This window comes from Nymphalis io, chromosome 5 (assembly GCF_905147045.1).
Source record: "Nymphalis io chromosome 5, ilAglIoxx1.1, whole genome shotgun sequence".
Classification (NCBI taxonomy): domain Eukaryota; kingdom Metazoa; phylum Arthropoda; class Insecta; order Lepidoptera; family Nymphalidae; genus Nymphalis; species Nymphalis io.
Window position 1 is genome coordinate 11,520,632 of NC_065892.1, and position 19,926 is coordinate 11,540,557.

The 19,926-nt window shown below is 30.2% G+C and overlaps 1 protein-coding gene across 5 annotated transcripts in view; it reads right to left on the bottom strand.

Annotated features, from left to right (window-relative positions):
• Positions 1–19,926, bottom strand: part of LOC126768667 (cystinosin homolog) — a 43,252-nt gene that overhangs the window by 11,752 nt on the left and 11,574 nt on the right. For 2 of the 5 annotated variants that reach the window (XM_050486909.1, XM_050486903.1), the window contains exon 1: positions 18,687–18,874. The exons of 1 other annotated variant lie outside the window; for it this stretch is intronic. The gene's annotated coding sequence lies outside the window, so the exon portion shown is untranslated. Of the gene's footprint in view, positions 1–15,533; positions 15,562–18,686; positions 18,875–19,926 lie in introns of those variants that run through there. 2 more of the 5 variants (XM_050486910.1, XM_050486908.1) reach the window with 2 other exon arrangements.

The window sequence follows — 19,926 nt, forward strand, 5'->3', positions numbered from 1 at the left end:
TCCTAAACTAAGTCGTTACGTTAATATTCCAATGCAAAAAGTAAAACATCCATGCAAAAGGTCAATTAACTTGTTTGATAACGAGCAATTAAACAAAACATGAAAAATGTTTTGGTATTACATTTATATACAAACATAATTTGTGCAATTTTATAAGTAATAGTAATTATTAGCAATTATTGCAAACAATTTTATAATCACTCTTTATGTTTGGATAATTACAATTTGTGTCCATTTTTTTCTTAAATATTATTAATAATATTGTTTACATGAGTATATATTATGTTTAATATTATATAAGTTAAGCTGTGTGTATTTTTGAAATCATTATCATATAACATACTGGTGGTAGCTTTGTGCAAGCTCGTCTGGGTGGGTACCACCCGATCATCAGATATTCTACCGCACAAAAGCAGCAGTTGGTATTGTTGTGTTCCGGTTTGAAGGATGAGTGAGCCAGTGTAATTAAAGGCACAAGGGACATAACATCATGGTTCCCAAGGTTGGTGGCGCATTGGTTATGTAAGCGATGGCTAACATTCTTACAGTGCCAATGTCTACGGGCGTTGGTGACCACTTACTCTCAGGTGGCTCATATAATCGTGCGCCTTCCTATTCTATAAAAAAAAAGATTGAATCAATCTATTCGTATCCTTACCTTACAGATTTATCGTTCTTATACCCTTAATCTACAAAACATACACATCCATTTATTATTGAAATTATGGAACACTATTACACTTCATATATCGCATATGCGTAGTATCGCATATAACTTAATATAACATATAAATATGTACAACTTGTATATATATGTTTAAATATATTATTATTTATTAAGACACGTTTTCATTTAATCACAGCAATATTCACTAATCAAACTAAATATGAGACTGACAATGAATTTACCTGTTACTAGGATAATCAGAACATTTATATAAAACTCAACTTTGTACCTTGGTATTACGGTTCAATTTGAATTAAATGGTACGATATAAATGCGTTCCACTATTGTGGGTATACATTGAATAGGTAGCCGCGACAAGTATAAATATTGCAAATGGCAATGATCGGTAAACTTGATCAGAGAACGTCGAGTTTTCATAACGTACTCTAAAACATAATTATACTTGGTAATAAAATAAAATACTTTGATAGGTAGGTAAAGCAATTTGGGAAATCACTTGACTTTTGTTAATAGGCTATATACTTCTTAAGAAATAGAAATTATAATCTCTTAGAGAATCACGAGGTAATTGTATTCCTTACAAATGAAATCTAGTAATTTATATTGTACACTTGAATGAGGCGTCTCACTTTTTACGGAACATTGAATTCCGTAACGCTATATCAAAACAAAAAAAATATAAGGCAAAAACACTAATAGGCGTAGATACTGTTTCTGTTTTAAATTACTGTAAAGAATATTTTGTTTTTTTTTTTAATTTACTATTTTTTATTCTGTTTCAAAAAATAACGAAGCTCTTAAAAAGGCTACAGCACGCTTTCCACTGGATAAATATGCAGTTTTCAAGGTATGTTCCAAGGGCATTCCTATTTTCCCGCCAACTAAGCGTTAAGCTTTCGCTAAGATAACTCAGTTGAACCTACAGCATTTGAGTTTATTGTTCATATAAGAAACGCCATCACTATATACTCATATGTATGAATTCACAACTCTTTTACTTTATATTAATAAGTCTCCGATGTTTTCCATGACGCAGGTGTACCATTGTATTATTTTGATTGAGTTTACTACTATTATGCGACTGCTCGGTGTTTTGTTGCAGGTATCATACAATATACAATTTTAATCATATTTTAGTGGATTTCTTATATTTGCGCCTTTTTTACTAAACAAGAACCAGTTTTAATATGATAGTCAAATATTTTGTACAATATTTTTAATTATCAGTGTTTATGGATTCGGTCTACAACTGATCGGATAGGTTAGATACCTATCCGATCAATACAACAAAAGTCACATTCAATAAATACATGACAAACTGATGTAGCGTATGTTTGTACACGATACAGTTATTCAAAACGCGTCTTCTTTCAAAATGGCGTCTGAATTTTAATACTGAGACAACATTCCCAGGAATCCGAGACACAGCAAATGGTTAATGTTATCATAATATTGAATTGAAATATATTATGTTAAAACTAATATCCATTAATAACAGCACATAATAAATAAATATAATTTAAGTATTTTAAAATGTTTTGACTGCAATCGTATCATTTTTAGGTATCTATTGGCGCTCCTTGAGTAGGATCGACTCGTACGCCGTGACGACAAACGGCATGACGTCATACCTCTCCATCGCCGCTATATAATCCCTTTTGTATAAATATAGCGTATACTATATACTATTAACAAAACTGTTATTCTATTATTTAATTAATTAATTGTAAACTTTGTAAATGATAATAAATTTCGATGTTTCACATATGCTTGACACAATAGAAATACTATTTCAAGATGTTTAAAAAGTCTTCTAATGACATTTATTTCTCTTTGATAACTTCACGTGTCATATATCCATTTAACAAAATAAGTAAAAAGTTGGAAATGATATATTTTAAAAATGTTTTGTAGACATTGTAAAGCGGCGGTAACTTCAATTAATTCAATCTTATAAAATGTCCATTCAAAAGTACCTACTTGTATATGGTAGAAATTGTAATTTTATAATTTTAAACTTTTTTTACTTAATATAATTTATTTATATAAATATATTTTAATTGTATAACTTTTAAAAAAAATATATAATTGTAAATCATTCTCTGTGGTTAATATGTAATACGTGTAAAACTAGTCACAAATTATCTTGAATATGTTTCTTTTGTAAACTTCAGGATCTGTTGTTGGTGTTCAAATAAATATATAAGCCTACTTAACTAAATGATTTAATTTGACATATTTTATTCTCTTTCGAAATATTATTACACGATATAAAAAAATAAGGCAAATTCTAATAGCATAAAACTTGTTATACCTGTCTTTTGTAGATGTAAATATTTATGTTGCTTAAGATATTACAACGGAGATAAAATATAAACGTGATAAATCTCAGATAAATCGTTTGTCATGGACATATATATATTCTGATAATGGTAACGATGTGTTATTTATTAAAGTACATTTAATATTGTAGTAAATAAGTTATATATTACTTTTCAAGGTGGTTCACCTGATCTTTGGGCAGGCCCATCTGCTGATATCAGATATTCTGCCGCTAAGCAGCAATAGTTAGTATTAATGCGTTCCGGTTTGAAGTGTGTGCCAATGTAACTACAGGCACAAGGGGTATAACAATTCAGTTCCCAAGGTTGGTGGCGTATTGGCGATGTAAGGAATGGTTATTATTTCTTACCTCGACAATGTCTATGGGCGTTGGTGACCATAAGTGGTCACCAACTGGGCCACTTGATGATAAGTCATCAAGTGGCCCATTTGCCGTCTGAGTACCTATAAAATTAAAAAAATATATATAAAAAAATTTCGGCAAGCATTCTTTCCACATTTATTTGCGGAGATCATTTTGTGCAGAAGTTCTTTGAAATCACTTTTTTTATATTATTGTAATAGTATTTTATATAAATAAAATAAAATGTATATAATTTACAAAAACACCGTATATCTAGTTTTATTTTGTGTAAATTGTACTATTTCTTGAAGAGATAATAGTTTTCTAGTTAAAGTAACGAGCCTTGCAGACCCCTCTCAATTTTTCTACGTCTATGTATATTTATAATTGAATATAAAATTCGAAACTATACAAAGCGTACGTGTAAGCCTGGATATTTATGCATAGAAACGAATCCAACACAATTATCACGTAATTGCTTGCATTAGGTTATTTCATTATACATTAGCGTGATCAATTCGCATCGTTAACAACCTGTTAATTGTTAATTCATATGACATTGCTTGAATTAATCCTTACGCAGATTACACACAGTATTGTACATGTATATTCTATGTTACGCATACGACAACAAATATACTACGTTGAAAACATTTACGATTTTCAATTATAGAATTTATTACCGAGCTATAAGGACTAATTTAGCCTGATTAATTAATCTGTTTAACAGTTTTGAAGTGTTCGCTTGTATGAGTCCATCGACCTTGCTTGTCAATACACAATAGTAATTAGGACAACTTCTCCTTAAGATGTTCATTAAGATGGCACAGATAACTCATTAAGAATTGTGGACAATTTATGGACACACTTTTACTCTCATTCATAACTGCTTGAGTGTTGGTTTGAATTATTATTTAAATACTAAAATTACTCGTGTTACAGAAATTGTTGAAAATATAAAAATGCAATATTTTTTTTCTTTATAATGTCACATTCGTAAAGCATAGATTTTGAAATCAAGATAAATAATGATTAAAAGTTGATAGTGTAATTAATTGGCATCAAAATTAATTATCAAGGTCAAAGTAATGAAAATCGCGACGGCTGCCGAAGAAATGATAAGAATTGCAGGTATTTCATTAAAAATAATAGTGAAACTAACAAAATTTCTATGTTTTTAATATTTTTATTTAGTTTTCAACTAAAAGAAAACCGACCAACATAAAGTCATCTGTGTTCTGAATCAAAAACAAATTGCCATTTTCCTTCACTTGATATTAATCGCAGGATATTACTTGTTAGGAGTCCGAGAACAAACGAGAAAACTCCACCAAGCAATCAAAATATAATTCAAATGTTTTTCATCTTTTTCGATAATATCTTTAAGACTAAGCATTAAAACTAGATCCTGTGATCATAATGACGATGTATTTCTGACCGAATTTGGCCACAGTGGCCAATTTCAAGAGAGATTAGCCAATTGCGTGTGCGCAAACACAGATGCACTCTCAATTTCCTCGCTCTCATAATCCGATGGGACGGTAATGTGACACAACCAGAAAAAAATCAGTGGTAGGACCAACGGTTTTACGTGCTTATCGCGGCTCGGGAGTGAACTCATTTCCAACTGCCAAACTCCAGACTGCTACTGAGAAACTCCAACAGAAAAACCTTATGGGCCCGACCCAGGGTTTAAACCCAAAACCTCGTGTTCTGCAGCCATATTTCTAGCCACTAGACAAACGGGGCAGTCAGTCAGCCATCCTGTGATACCAACATACCGCCGTCAAGCTTATCAAAAACTAAGTTATTTTTAATACTGAATGCGATTTAGTCTGCCTATTATCAACTTCCTATACTACAGTAAACATTCGTTTAGAGATAAAAATACTGCACAACATGTCATTTTTTTTGTACAAAAATTCTTAATCGAAATATTGCGATAAACTGATAATATTATGTGTTTGTAGAGTATAATAATTTATTTCTAGATACATAAGATTTATTATACTTAAATAAATCTTCGAATAATAAATTAAGTTGTACATATTTCATTAGCAGTTAATAAAAGTGAAATAGTTCACACCTTGCCTACTACACTTGCCTTACTACTACTGTGTAGGATTAGGTATGTATGTATGTGTAGGTTTATAATAGTACAGATCAGTCGCAAGACATGAAAATTTGACGAAATTTGAAATTCCATAATACAATAATTTATACAAATGATAAATTAATAAATTTATTATTTAGATTCCATGGATAAAAATTTCCATTTCCGTGCCGCAAAAAATAACTAACATACATATAAATCAAGCGTTGGTCCTCAGTGGCCGCTCAACATCGCTAAACATGAGCAAAAACCCAAAGCAAAGTTAAAGCAGGACAACGCATTCAAACAGTGTCACCTCCTTTCCTTAAAAAGGTTTCCGTTGAACAAACTAAAAAAAACACTTAAATGCGCATAAGAGTGCTGCATTCTTAACTTAATAAGTGCTAACTGCGACTTGTGACACGGTCAACGGAGAGAAGCGAATACTTTCGCGACATCGTACATCGGCCTGGAATTCTAGCAAGCCCTAGAACGTCAATGAGGAACTATATAATATTTCTTTGAAGAGAAACGCGTGTAATGCGTTTGAAGAGTCGGTGCTACAAATACATAAGTTTTATTGGTGATCATTTGTTTCAAATGATATGGACCGTCGTCTTATTAATCCGAAATTAATACATTCACAACGTTACGCAATATCAAACCTACTGGTAATTGTAGACGAGTTATTAATTAGTAAATGGATTTGCCATATATATTTTTAATTGAAACATGTTGTTGCTCTACATTGACACAAATAAAGTCGGCTTGACTTGAATCTATAATTTTGGCTATGTATTTTGACTCGAATTTATTTATAGAAGGCATACGAGTACACAGATCATCTGATGTCACCTCTGCCTGTGAGCATAAAAGAGGCATATTTATATCACTATTGTGCAGCCAAACACGGAACCTTAATTGTTATCTTTTGTGTCTATAATTACAATAATAATAAAGTACAATTTAGTATCCTTGTATATATGTATGTATAATCGAAAATATTAACCAATTTATATTAATAAAAAAATTGTTAGTGAGACTAAAATTGTCAATTTAAAAATATCATATATATTATTTTAACACCACCAGAGTCTACCACCGAACCAAAAGTCAATGTTATTGGGCAAGATGACTTATTAATTTACAAAGAAATAATATTATAAAGTAACTAATCGAAAAACAAATATAACTTCATGTGTAAATGCGAAATCTATGAAATAATGCAATTTCTACTAATTATTAAATCGAGAGAAATTAATTTAACAAACGATACACGAACTCTTAATAGCCTAAAATAAAATAGTGGACAAACACGCGACAGCAAATAACCGAAGACACGGACAAAAACTCACAAGTCAACGAACTGTGACGCGAACACTAACAGCCATAACAATAATTATTCAATTTAAGAAAACCCGCTTTTGATATACGCAAAGGCAAAAAAAACTGTAGAAAAACCAAATTATAGAGATAATATTTATAACAATAAAATTCCCATTTAATTCAAAATATGCATCAATTAGTTAAGAAACATTATACTTCGTAGAAATAAGTCATACATTTTATATAAATATGTATATAAAACATATGTACTTGACTGCTACCTGTTGATCTAGTGGCTTGATTGTAAGACCCGGAGGTCCTGGGTTCAATTCCCAGGTCGGGCCAGTAAAAAGTTATTGGGTTTTCTGTCAGAAAATTCTCAGTAGCAGCCTGGAGTCTGTAAGTTGGAAGTGTGTACACTCCCGTGCTTCGGAAAGCACGTAAAGCTGTTGGTCCTGCGCCTGAACTATTTCCGTTCGTGTCGTATTTCCGTCCCATCGGATTATGAGAGCTAGGGAATAGAGAGTGCACCTGTGTTTGCGCACACACTTGTGCACTGTTATATGTCCTGCGCAGTTGGCTTATCTCTCTTGAGATTGGCCGCCGTGGTCGGAATCGGTCTGTGGGACCTTATTATAAAACTACGTAACTTTCTCCAATAAGTTTTAAAATCGAATAAGAATATACGAAACATCAAAGTCAATAATAAAAAATATTTATTCAATACACAAACATGATACTCGCTTATTAATTGTAAAGCGCCTATGAGTGCGTTTTTTTTTACATCAACAATCATAATTAGGTCCTACAATAAGATTAATAATACGATATTTATATTTGATATGCCCCGTAGGCGAACGTTATAGCCCCGAGATCTGCCATCACCTAAACAGTTTTTGATTTTTTAATATAGGACACAAACGTTTTATAATTTTAAATATAAATTTCTTTCGAACGCTTTTTGGAATTCTATCCTAAAATCGCATACATTTTCCCACAAGAGTAACCACGTGTAATATGGTAACAGAAGTTAAAAGTTTAAGCTTGTTTCGCAATTTCTACAAAAATCTGTTTATGATTTTACTCATAACATACATAGCATTATTGCTAAATGCAATCACAATCCTCGTATTAAAGTTTAATAAGACTATTCGACAGAAATCAGGTTTAGGTTCAGGAAATAATCATAAAAAAATGTATCACACTTTTTGTTTGTAATGGCGACAGATAAAAACAGTAGTACATAAAAGATAACATATCTTTAGACAACCTTAAAGTAAGCTGTTGATTCATATACCATTTATAATAGCTGAACATATATAAAAATGCAAAATGTCTCCCAATAAAATAATACGAAAGCGAGATAAAATTATGGTAAATATATTATGTTAAAAATACAGACATCACTATAAGATTTGATTTTCACATTCAAAGGTGTTATATTTCTCACATCAATAAGATATTTGCCTATTCTACACTATAGCGGGGTTGGTGGAAAAAAATATGGCAGATTTTTACCCAATACATGCAGGTTCCTCAAGATATTTTAAGAATTATATATAATTTAATAGAAATTAAAAAAAATGAAAATTCAGTGTTGCCTTACTACTGCGACATTTCCGATATACATACAACTAAATACATATACATCACATAAAATTCGTCTAACATTGGTTTAATGCTACCAGCTACGCATTAAATATTGAGTTATGTATGTCACTTCATTTACAATTAAAATAAAAATAAAATATTTAACATAAATGTTAATTTGATGCTAAACTATGTATGTAAATAGTTTTCTGACGAGGTATGGTGTGGTCTATATTTTTCCTTTTGTTGAATACACTGTGGTTTTACAAGACTGTTTTAGTAAGTATAGTAAAGTTACTCGATTTTTTTTAATTGACAGTGTCGCTATCATCGCAGTTACTGAAAGGTAAAATGAATATGATAGGTAGTAGGTAGGTATTATTACGTTATAAATCATTTAAAAAATCATCTCGATAGAAATATTTCATATTCCTAATATTGAAGAATGGATATCAATGAAGCTACTTTTATAATTGTAATTGAAGTTTTACTCGATCACAGACAAGTGAAATGCTCTTAGAATGTGGTAAGTCTGTCGAACATTTACATATTACGAATTAACACGCGACACGTGTTTAAATATTGTTATCATATATTTGTATAACGCAAACGTATTACTTAAATCATTATTTTATTTCTATATTAATAACAGATGACGTGTTTAGAATTGTATGAAAGCCGTCACGTTAAAAAAATCATTTGAATACCAGTCTATTATCAACTACAAAACAAAAGCCATAATTTATAATTATATTAACTAATAGCTGTCTCCTCGGCAATGTTATCTTATAGCAATGTCTAGTATAACTTTTTCCAGACTACGCCTTAACACGCAAAATGTATGTTTTAAAATATTTTTATTAAATATATTTCCTTCAGCGATATGATACGATATCATTTTCATTGTATTGTCAATTTGTTTTCAAAAAAGTTTTATATAAATTTGTTTTAAATTATAAATTAAAAAACAAAATGATAAGTATATAACTTAATTCATAATTATTTTTATATATAAAATACATTTGAAGCATAAAAAGTAGTTAACGGTATAAAGTAATTTCATTTCGCGAGAACCAAAAAATTACATTTACAGCTATCTGATGTCAATTTAAAAAAATCTCCAGATGTAAGAAAAAGGTAATGAACGGCACAACAATGTGCTCAACTTGACTCTCTCAAAGAAAACAATGCGATGCGAACATCTTCATCATTGAAATTGCCAAGTCGTTACTACTGTCATGTCATTAATATATTTTACTATTTTATAGTTACAGGTACAAAAATATTAGCTTGCTTTTTTTTTCAAAATAATGGCTTATTAGGAAAAACTTTGATATGATTCATTTATTAATAAATAGAAATATTATAAATTATTTCGCTACATATTGTATTTTAGTTATAAAAAAAAAAAGGTTTAATACACTCGTATACCTTAGTTCGATTTCAGGACCTATGTAATATAATATGTATGTAACATATATTCTAAGGACATTATCAATAAATATAATTAAAACATAAAACATCAATGATACAAGGTCGACAAAATTAACGTCAAAGGCAATAAATTAACTAATTTTAAGGAATTGTTAATGATATTTGTAATTATAAAAGATTATGCAAAAGATTATTTTTTACGTGTACCGTTTTATCACATTAACTTTATCATAAATAATATTATGATGCCATTTAATCAATTACGTTACATATTGCAGGCTGGTATTCGCATTTATATAGATAAACTAGCCGCTTCTCGCGATTTTACCTACGTTAAAAGATTACGCTTAGCCTAGCCGTTAATGTTATACTATAGTAATTTCTCAATAATTATACTATTTCACGTAAATAGGATGATTTCGAATCGGACTCGCAGATCGCGAGATTAGCACGTCCAAACAAACAAATCCATCTTTATAATATCAGTACAGGTATAATAATTTATCTCCAACGCTTAGCTTAGTAGGAACGCCATTATTAGTAGGAACATATTCTTGAATTGGCCATAGAAAGTTTCAGCATATTTATCTTCTAACATTAAACGGTTTCCCGATTATTAAACGATCGCGATAAAAAACCAGAAAACTTAACATATCTAAATTAGTGTAATACGTCATTAACATAATGACGAAACAAAAACAAAGAAAGAAGTATTGTATCATAACTGGCTGTGAGTAATGTCATTAAATGTTTGTTGCCTGGAAGAGATCGCTATGTAGCGATAAGACCGCCGAAGTCGTATGTTAATTAGGTTGTATCCATGTGTTATGTATTTTTTCATCTTTGTTATATACAGTATATTCTATGTATCTATCTATCAACATCAGTTAAAAAAATTGTATTGCATACTTTTATTACACTTTGTATTAATAAGCCTTGACGTATCTCAAGTATTCCCCTTACAATGAATGTCTAGCGTGTACTCGTATGCTTTTTACTACAACCGTATACATTATCTGTGAGAAAAATTGCTTTAATATGCCTCTGCCATAAAGAGTAATAATTAGACACACCGTTATCCCATGATTTCTGAGTTTCTCGTTAACATTCACACATCCTGTACTAAACGTAATTATGGTATCGAGTGGACAAATAAGTCCAGTCTGACGGGACAGGCTTTCGAACAATTTCTCAGTAATCGGTAAATCTACTGCAACATGTCAGAATATTGTTTAAATATGCGAATATCTTTTAAGAGAACTCTGTTGTACAATGGACTTACTCTGAACATGATTTTAAATAAATCTATACTTGATATTATACTACTCAGGCTACGATAAAAATACGTTAATATTAAGAAATGAAATGATATATTGTGTTTCTTAAACATGGCAACAACGAAAATACAAGTCCATACAGAATAGACAAGCGTTATGTTACAACAAACTTGTCGTTCGATTATGTAAATATTTTGGAATACCATCGGAATAATAAACCATTTTCCGAAAACACAATACACATAGACTTGGATGGATTCACACCATCAATTTTAAATTTTATGAGCTACGAAATAGAGGCTAATAATCAAAATTTACAGATATTACATGGCCAAGTGTACACTTCCGTCGGACGAAACATTAAACTATTTAATGACTATGGTAATGAGCGTCAAAATTGCATTATTTACTTGTTATTCTCAACAAAGTTAGTCTAGGTAATTTAACTGGCATTGTCGCCAGAGCCAAAGTGCTAAATTGCGCCAAATCATGTAAAATTATTTCACAGTCCACTGACTTAATTAATAAATACACTCGTGTTTTTTTGTTTTGATTTTTGTTAATAATTCTAAAGAATATTATAATAGTATTTTAAACTTTAAATGCTGTATTGAATTATAAACAAAATAAAATACTTTATTTATTATTATTGTCGAATCTTATTATTTGTCGAATCTTTTAGTATTATAAGTATATGGGTGTAGTTTTTTATTGCGATTTCAATCTCTACTTCTTTTGTAAGACATTTTCTATCGCTTGCAAATTTTAATCATAATTTCTTACACAATCTACACATTTTGCTAATTTAGAGCAGCCATCCTAACTAATATTATAAATACGAAAGTGAATTTTTTTCTTTGTTACGCGTCTTAACTAATCAATTGATCATCATGAAATACATATATGTTGTCAGAGGTACAGAAAAGGAGAAGGATTATCTAACACGTATCACCCCCTCACAGGCGGGCGAAGTCACGGACAGAAACTTATTATGTATACATAAATCGGCAAAGACAAAATTGCTAATTCGGCATAAGTTTGTTCTACTTACTTTTCTATTATAATTATTGTCGAATTTCGACCAGGGCAACAATATTATGAATACTAAAATGATTAATTTTGAGAATATATTTTTGAGCCGAGATGGCCCAGTGGTAAGAACGCGTGATACTTAACCGATAATCGTGGGTTCAAGCCCCGGCAAGCACCACTGAATTTTCATGTGCTTAATTTGTAATTATAATTCATCTCGTACATGATGGTCAAGGAAAACATCGTGAGCATGCATGTATCTAATTTCACTGAAATTCTGTCGCATGTGTATTCTACCAACTCGCATTGGAGCGGCGTGGTAGAATATGCTCCAAAAATATTTTCTTAAAAAAGGGAGAGGAGGTTTTAGCCCAGTAGTGGGACATTCACAGGCTCTTACTGTACTGTATTTTTGAGCAATTAATTAAGAACTTAAATTGCCCTATATATCTTAATTCGCTTAAACATTCGTTACAAAAAAATAAACACTTTCACATTCCGGAATAGCAATCATTCCGAGTTTCTTTGGTAACCATATTACGAACAGGCCATAGACGGACGGAGAATATTTATGTAAAAAGTTCGAAGACATTAATTGATTTCTACATCGTTTGTAACGTTTGCCGACGTAATAAGATAAAAGAAACATATTTATAATAAGCAATTATTAAAAGGGACAAATGTAATAAAATACATACAAAACGTAAAATATATGCTCAGTATATAATTTACACCGTGACAAAGCAGAGTCATGATATTGACAATAAGATAATCGCATGCGGTTATCGTTTATACTTCATCACTTTAGACGATTATGAGAAAAATATAAATACATATGTATGTATGTATTTACAACTAAATCTGTATGTTTTCCGGCTCGCTTAAAGTAATCTAAAATTATTATTGTTTACAATTTATATCTTATAAATATTCATTATATACGCGTATAGTCAATACGTAAGTAGAAATCTATTAATGACATGGGCTTTAATTTCACATTTTTTTATTAATTTATTTTCTGAAAAGGTATCGCACCATTCAGCCACGTCCTTAATAAATATATTTTAACATTTATTTCGAAATATTAGAAACAAAAATATTTAATATGTTACTAATGTCATTTTTGTAATTAATTATCAGAAAAAAATTAAATAAAAATGATAAATATGAAAATTACACAACATTTATGTGAGGTAAAAAATAATACAAGTCTAGCTTTTTAGTGATAAAAGTTAGGGACAAAGAACATTCTATCTACTTAAACATTACATAAATATTGACATTTACGACACGTGTTTATTTAATAGAATGAATACAAAATTCAAATAAACTTTCAAAAGCGCAGTTTCTCTTTTAAAACATTCTTGTTAATAAGTAGTTTTTATATTACTTTTACATTAACATAATATTATAAGATTTAAATTTAAAATATAAAATAGTTTTCAAGCAAAAAGATTAATGACCTTAGCGTTTCTTTAGTTTTCTGAAATTTTGCATTAAACTTACATTAAAACAAGAAAAGCGGAAGGTATTACTTCAAATCATCATCATCAAATAACATACTGTTGAATTTAAAATTATAGGGACTTGTTTAAAAAAACATATCAATTACAAACAATTGAATAGTTAATCTATTTGTGACCAAACCTACTAACATACTAACACTTAAAACCTACCATAATTTATAAATAATATGTATGTTAGTAGATGAAAGAATAAATAAATCACTGACATATTGATATTAACAAACATATATTATACATACCTCACTCTCTTAAGCCATCCCATGAACATACAGAGTGCTTTTAATACGAAGAAAATAACAAATATAGTTCCAGCCTTTTAGTTTCATGGAACTAATAATGTAAGGCATAGAAAGAACTTAAAACTAGTTTTGTATTTATAAGCACAAATTAAAAAACGAATAAAGAAGGCAAAAAGTATATATAGTAAAAGTATATTATATTAGTGATTTAATTTGCGATAAGAATGTTTTGATTTACGATATGATTTTATTGAATCACTTTTTATCACACAAACATTATCAAGCGTGACGTGCGCATTATGAATCGCTATTAAGTATAATTATACATTTTCAGATATGTACCAAGAATGTTTTCAAGTCTAAAAACACAATGAGCAATTATAAAACACTTAAGATTAATTAAGAAACGAATTTATCAAGAGGTTTCTTTACTTTAGTCATATCTTAAACATACAATAAAAAAACTCAAATAATTATTATTAAAATAAATAGATTTAAAAAAGGTATCTCTAAAATTGTATGGACTAAATACATTATTACGTTTGAACAATTTTCGTAGTCAGAAACCTTGAGTATAATTAATTCAGCTGCCAGTAGCAATAATTTAGCAATTTGTTGAAACCGTCTTATAATTTGGAATTCTAACGGTTCGTATTCAAATTCATATCGTATATATAAACTTATGATTCAAAGCATACAATGTTATGATTATAAGGGTTAGTTTTAGTTTGAAAATGAAGTAAACATTCGATAAATTTGAATGTATAATGACAGTAGTAAATTAATTTCTATGGACGTTAAATACAGAATAATTATCTAATAGTTGGTCCAAATTAAATGTTCGAATCAGGAAGATACTGGTTGTTTGTGTTTATTTCTGACTTTTACGATACATACCGCTCCATATGTTAGTTTTACAAATGGTATATAAAAGAAATTGTAGTTATAAATGAGTTCTATCGTGATTCACCATGACAGTTCAAAAAAATTACTTACAATTATTATTTAAATTAATAACTACTATTAACAATTTCATTACTTACTCATTGATATCAACTTCAAACTATCTGATCAGGAATAATTGCAATAGTATAAAATTGATAATGTTGTATGAACCGAGAACGCGTGAATCTTAACCGATGATCGTGGGTTCAAACCAGGGCAAGCACCACTGAATTTTCATGTGCTTAATTTGTGATTATAATTCATCTTGTGCTTTACGGTGAAGGAAAACATCGTGAGGAAACCTGCATGTGTCTAATTTCATTGAAATTCTGCCACATGTGTATTCTACCAACCCGCATTGGAGCAGCGTGGTGGAATAAGCTCCAAACCTTCTCCTCAAAAGGGAGAGGAGGCCTTGGCCCAGCAGTGGGACATTAACAGGCTGTTACTGTATGAACCGAGATGGCCTAGTGGTTACCACACGTGAATCTTAACCGAAGATAGCGTGTCTAAGTCCGGACACACTAAATTTTCGTGTGCTCAATTGTGCTCAAGCGTTAGTGGAATAAGCCTCAAACTTTTTATCCTTTTGAGAAGAAGCCTCAAAATGATCAAAAGCTTTAGCCGAGCAGTGGGGCATATACAGGCTGTAATTAAGGTAATTACAATTTAAAAAAAAATAGAATAAAAATAATTACCGATTCGTCAATTTCCGAACCCTGGTTTATAAGCATATATACGAATAAATCTATTTAAAAAAAAAACAATATTTTATCAAGACCTGTCACGTTATTTAAAGCATGTTGATGTTAATCAATTTAGTATTGCTATTGTATAAACTAAATATATTTTTAGCGTTGGTTTCCGTTAACATTTAACTGTCCTTTTTTTAATTAATCGTATTAAATACCTAAAACAGACATTAACATTAATGGTAAACAAATATATGTATAAAAAAATCGTAAGACATAGAAATGATAAGCTTTAATATTATATTAAATTTTGGTTTTTGCAATCCTAAAAATGTATGATACATGTTAATCCATACATATTTCCTGGAAATAAATTATCAAATACATTAAGGAGGCTATTGTATTTTATATTGATTCCATGTCGAATGTAAGAAGGGATTAACCTTAATAAATAAACCCTTAGACGTGAAGTCTACTTATCTTTCAAATCCTTGGCACCAATATTAGTAAACAGTACATAAGCTAGTAGGAAATACATGGGTGATGTATTTATATTATTAGCAGTTCCTGATTTAGTCTCACGTCGGTCACGACCGAAGGCCTCTGAACTGGTGGCTCTGAGACGCCAAAACCCAAAACTATGTTTTATTACCTACTATGTTTTATTTACCTCTCTGACAGTATGATAAACATTTCCGGTGTAAAATTATTATGGTATGGCAAAAATAAATCACCACTATATAAATAAAATATAGGTCATGTGAGGAAAATCTTATAATTAATAAAATCAAAGGGAAATGGTAATAACGTGTTGCAATAGTTGCATTCTTCGAATGATGACGTCATTATCCCGACAGTGGTTTTATGAATGAATGAATCGCGTCCTTTATTCCGTAAATATCTGACGTAACCTGAAGCATATGAACTCATACGTCACACGATTTTTACTACAGAGCACTAATGTAAATGAAAACAAAGATCAAGGGAGCAACTATATGACCCGTTGAATACCCGCGTAAAATATAATTAATTCTTAAAAAATATTCACAAATATTGGCACTTTTACAAAATTAGAATTTTTTGAAGCATTTGGTCAAGCCCGTTAAACAAGGATTTCTATTTTGGATCTATGTCTTGAAAAACCATGAATTTATGAGCTCGGACATTTTATAGCTATTAATGTATTAAAAAATAAGGGTAAATTATTCTAAAAAAGGAGACAGATAGCGCGGAAAATCTCTTTTTCGAGATGCCTTTTAAACAGGACATTTCCGGGGATTCCCAGATGAATGCAACACTAGTTTTTGCTATTTAAATCATGAAATGCGGAAGCTATGTGCGTATTAATAGCAAAGTATTCAAGAAAGAATACAAGAAACAAATGAGATAAGCAATTTCGTTTTGTATTAAGAGTCTTCAAATTCACCCTAACTTCATTTTACTTTGATTGACTTAAAAAAGGGAAAGGTTCTCAAAATTATTTTTAGCCTATGTTTTTGCGAATATATAACTTTTTGTTTATGGAGCGATTTTAATGTTGTTTTTTTTATTCAGTAGTTCCAAGGTGGTCCCATTTCAATTTCCTTTGAAATGTGGTATTGAATATTTTACGTTTTTATTTAAAGTATTTACAGTCAAGCAAATTGGAGCAGTCAATTTTAATTTTATTGAATAAATGTATTTATATTTATTAACCATATAAAAGAAATATTTTGATAAATTTAATATGCGAGTGTGCATATGCGAAAAATAAAGCGTTACTCCTGTACTTCCCCTACTATTTGCGCAGGTGACTTCTTTTACTATTTAGAAAGTTAGATATCGTTTTTCAACTATGGGAAATGATACTTGACATAAACTATTAATTACACTTGCACATATTTACGTTGGCTGTATAATATTACTTGTTTTATAGTGTTATCTTTATTTAAATAAAAATATACAAGCAAATACTTTATTTTTAAAATAAAGGTATTAGGTATTCTTCTGTAAATTTTGATGATAAAATAATTGAACAATAAGATTTGATTCGGTATTTTTATAAATTAATTCTATCTAAATAAAGCCGAGATGGCCCAGTGGTTCGAACGCGTGAATCTTAACCGATGATCGTGGGTTCAAACCCGGGCAAGCACCACTGAATTTTCATGTGCTTAATTTGTGTTTATAATTCATCTCGTGCTTGACGGTGAAGGAAAACATCGCGAGGAAACTTGCATGTGTCTAATTTCATTGAAATCCTGCCACATGTGTATTCTACCAACCCGCATTGGAGCAGCGTGGTGGAATAAGCTCCAAACCTTCTCCTCAAAAGGGAGAGGAGGCCTTAGCCCAGCAGTGGGACATTAACAGGCTGTTACTGTAAATACGGAATTTCCCGAGGTATTTTTATTTCACCTATTAATATTTTCCTGCAACTGGCACTAAACTTCTGCTGAGACTTCATACAACCTACGACTACTATGTATTACTACTATTGTAGCACATGATTATAATCATTGTCAAAAAGCCCGGCCGTCCCATATTGAAATACTGAATAAGCATATACTTAAATACCTAGAACCCCGATAAATAAATATTGTATATATATATATTTACACATCTTAACATAACATTCCTACATTAGATTAATATGCACAATTTTTTTATAGCAAAACTATTTCAAAACATTTTCACTTGAAGTTTTAATTTCCAAATTAAAGAAGTGAATTCAAGCTTTTTGAAAGCCATATTACCAACACAATACCCTAGATAAAGCGTTGATAAGGATTATGATTAATTGAGACTTATTTACAAATATAATAAAAATAATCCAATATGCAAAAAAGGTATTAAAAAAGGTGCACTTGGCCAAAATTACATTAGTTAAACTAAAGCTGTCTTAATACAGCAGTAACTTAATACTCTCAAATTAAATAAAACATTACTTATGGTGGGTAACTGGCAATTAAATACTTACTTGAAAGATTTTTAACCATTTATTTTATTTTTTCCGTAAAAGGGAACGGCGGCGTTTTTATAAACTGTATGCTAGTTCTTATTATTAATTTTATTTATAATATTTAACTTATACTTATTAGAATAAAAAATCTACAAACAAAAAAACAATATTACCACATTTTAAAATAAACATAATAATGATTAATAAAAAAAACTTACGAACTCCCTAAGTAAAGCTGCGCCAAAAGAACAGTTAACTGGCCACTTATACACTTTAAATTCCAACAAAAGTATTTATTATGTAAAAAAAATATGTTAGTGTTTATTCTTAATTTAAAATTGAAATCACGAACAAGCCAGTTTTAACTCGGCACACGCGTCCACTATAACGGCTCGACACGGAATGATAACGCTGCATTCAAGCCACGTTAATTATATCAGTCTGTAGAAGTCAGGTGTAGGAGTTGAATTTTCATTTGTCATCTTTATAAAGTGCTTCGAGCACTGTACGAGCAGTTTAAATTTTGATCTTATTCACGCTATAGTTATATTTTTAATTAAAAAAATACTTGTAATAGTAATTACAAGTATTTTTATTAATAATGAGATAGATCGGTCTAAACTCATGGAGTTTGGACAGCGATGGTAAACACAGTAAACACAGTAATAATAATGTTTGAAGATTGAGTGAGCCAGTGTTACTTCAGGTACGAGGGACATTACATCTTAGTTCCCGAGGTTGATAGCACTTTGGCGATGTATGGAATGGTTAATATTTCTTACATCGCCAATGTCAATGGGCGGTTGTGACCACTTCCCATTAGGTGTTCTATCTGACAATAACCTTTTCAAAAAAAAAAATTGTTTACATCTAAAAAAATTAACAATGCAATAAAATACTCCTTATTGTAAACCATTCAAACATAAACAGAAAACAGACAAGGAAGACGTACAAGAGGCGGCATTATGGCTATGACAGCGGCCTCTTCCGGACAGAACTACTATACTAGTATTCTTTAAAAAATATGCATTCCAAAAATATAATCTATATCAATTTATTTATATTTAATGCGTTAACTCTCAAGCTAGACTATTAAGGACAGGACAGGACCACCGGCGTTATCTGCAGTGTCGTCTAATTGTCGTTTGACTCACAACTAAAATGAAATATCATACTTATTAGAATTTAATAGGTTTTTATTAAACTCTTAATTTGTATAATTTCATATGAATACATTACTGTTAGTAGTAACAACGTTGCTATCAATATTCAGATTTGTAAACCGGAAAATAGGACAAGAAATAACGCCCGGTTTTTATGTGTGTGTGGTCGGTTAGTGGTTGGTTGTACAAGCTTTAATATAAATTGGTTAATTTGTGGCTGGTTGCGTTATGTGCCTATTTATGCGTTATTTTTTATTGATTAATTTTTCATTCCAATATCATTTTACAAATAGCG